The sequence below is a fragment of the Macrobrachium rosenbergii genome, chromosome 9 (genome assembly GCF_040412425.1).
Source record: "Macrobrachium rosenbergii isolate ZJJX-2024 chromosome 9, ASM4041242v1, whole genome shotgun sequence".
Taxonomy (NCBI): domain Eukaryota; kingdom Metazoa; phylum Arthropoda; class Malacostraca; order Decapoda; family Palaemonidae; genus Macrobrachium; species Macrobrachium rosenbergii.
Window position 1 is genome coordinate 57,233,112 of NC_089749.1, and position 2,500 is coordinate 57,235,611.

Consider the following 2,500-nt stretch of genomic DNA (forward strand, 5'->3'; position numbering starts at 1 on the left):
CCATTGTTGATTTTGCGCTCATGTACATTACTCATGTACATTACTCGTGTACACTGCTCGTGACACGGCGCACAAAACTGACCAGAGAAAGGAAGTGGAAGGATATAATTTCCGCGAATAACCGCTTCTCGGGCGAAGAGAAAAAGTGATCCAATTCCCATGATTCGCAATAATTCAACTGATAAAAGACCGCTGTTAAAAATTAGGGAAAATCACGGGGCAATTTACCAGCGTGAGTGCCGTAAGTATGCACGAAAGGAAGACGCAGATAATGATTTTCCCTCGGCGAGGAAAAATGCAGGCAACGCGCCTTCAAGCAAGCAGGCAAGCGTGGCTATATTTGTAGTGGGTGGACACTCGGTCGTGATATGCGGAGAATTAAAGAGGCGAAATGGCCTCTCATTGCCGCGGGAACTTTATCAGGGGAAGCAATACGTGACGGCGATAGCAAGAGAAAGCGCCTGGGGTCACGTACAGAAAAGAAAGAGAGAGAGAGAGAGAGAGAGAGAGAGAGAGAGAGAGAGAGAGAGAGAGAGAGAGAGAGGAGATCGTCTGGACATGTATTATCTCATAAGGAGAATTTCAATTCAAGTTGAAAAATGAGTCCTTGAGTGTGTGTGTGTGAGAGAGAGAGAGAGAGAGAGAGAGAGAGAGAGAGAGAGAGAGAGAGAGAGAGAGAGAGAGCTAAGAAGAAAGAAAGAAAGCGACAAGTGGACAATTTATTATCTAACAGACAAGGGAGATTGGGCACCCGGCCGTTTTCTCTTCTCGCAGACGGACACTACGAGAACTGGGAGGCCCAGAACGATCTTTATCTCTAAAAAGAACCGAAGGAACAGGCAGAGATAACGAGGAATAGAAAACCAACTCGCCGTCAGGTACCTTGGTACCCTGGTAAACCGCCGGACACAGGTAGGGTAGGGTAGGGTCCTGCGTTCTGTGGGTCAAGAAGTGAGGGAGGGGCCTTTGAGAGAAAGATTGAGGTAATCTGTAAATACAGGTTTCTTCCTTTTGAATGGATTCTGGCAGCATTTTGCTTTTTTGGCAGTATTTCTTGGCACAGCTGATGCAACGCTTATTCGTTCAAGCACTCCGGTGTATTAACAAGCTTCTGTGGCGTCAGTTTTGCCTTGGCAAGCTTCTGTGATACCTGTTTTACCTTAATAGGCTTCTGTGACATCAGTTTTGCCTTAATAAGCTTCTGTGGTACGGTATCGGTTTTACCTTAATAAGCTTCTGTGACATCAGTTTTGTCTTATCAAGCTTATGTGACATCAGCTTCGCCTTAACAAGTTTCTGTGACATCAGGTTTGCGTAAATAAGCTTCTGTGACAATAGTTTGGCACCAGTTAAAACCAGAAAAGAAAATATGGTAACTTGGTGCAGGAAAGTCTGTCGCCAGGAGGTTGGTTATTTGGTTGGTGCAGATTAGGCCCGTCCTTATGCCAGCACCGGCCCTTGTACCATGACGGCTTGTAAGTGAAGTTAAGCTGCTGAAGTGAATAAGATGCCTGGTGTGGTCCGCTGGACTCGAACCCCAACCAGCAGAGACGTGTAAGATGGTGAAAAGCTTACCAGAAAACGTATTCTTGTCACACTGCATTTTCAATGGCTATAAGCAGGTGAATGGGATTGACGCATTGTCCCAAAACCTCGTTAATGTCCGTGACTCAGGCTTCCTATAGTGGGCGAACATTCATGGACAGGGGAAAGTGGCTTTTGTGCAAGGATGGAAGGGGAACAAATCCTTTGCATTAGGCATTCAGAGCTTCGTCGACTTGCCCACTCACTCTGCTGGTTTTCAGGTGTCGTTTTGACCCACGGCCGCTTATACCAGACTTCTGACGTCCGTCGTTGAATTTCGGGAAGTTCACAGAGCTTGTGAAGTGATGTCAAATCAAAATTTAAGTTTAATCTGACTTGGTGCAAATATGTCTTCAAGCCTAGTATTTCCTGAGACCGAAACAGCAAGTTTTTTTTTTTTCGTTTTTCTTTCGGAACGAATGCCAAATGCACTCCTTTAAACCACACACACTCACGCACACACACACACACACACACACATATATATATATATATATATATATATATATATATATATAAAATATATATATATTACACATATTATATATATATATATATATATATATATATATATATATATATATATATATATATATACACACACATATATATATAATATATGTATATATACACACACATATATAAAGGATCTAAGTGGTTTAATCTCAAAATAAATCGAAAAAATCCACGTCGGTTATGCGTATAAGCTTAAACAGGAATTAACTACATTCCCGAATATTGTTAAACGAAAGATTTTCCAGAGTTACATTTACACTTCGTCTCGAGTTGTCGTTTGCCAAAACTGTCTTGCATAATCTCGTCTTCCTTTCCTCAGGTATCTCTGATTCACATCTTTCTCGTCTCAAGGAAGTAAATTACTCATGTTATTTATTCCGCGACTTGAAAATGCTTCGGT

The 2,500-nt window shown here is 42.1% G+C and overlaps 1 protein-coding gene and 1 long non-coding RNA gene across 3 annotated transcripts in view; one reads left to right on the forward strand and one right to left on the reverse strand.

Moving 5' to 3' along the window:
• The window catches only part of LOC136841871 (uncharacterized), a 320,425-nt gene that overhangs the window by 157,340 nt on the left and 160,585 nt on the right, over window positions 1-2,500 (forward strand). The window lies entirely within an intron of this gene.
• Window positions 1-2,500, reverse strand: part of LOC136841867 (uncharacterized) — a 45,559-nt gene that overhangs the window by 19,853 nt on the left and 23,206 nt on the right. The window lies entirely within an intron of this gene.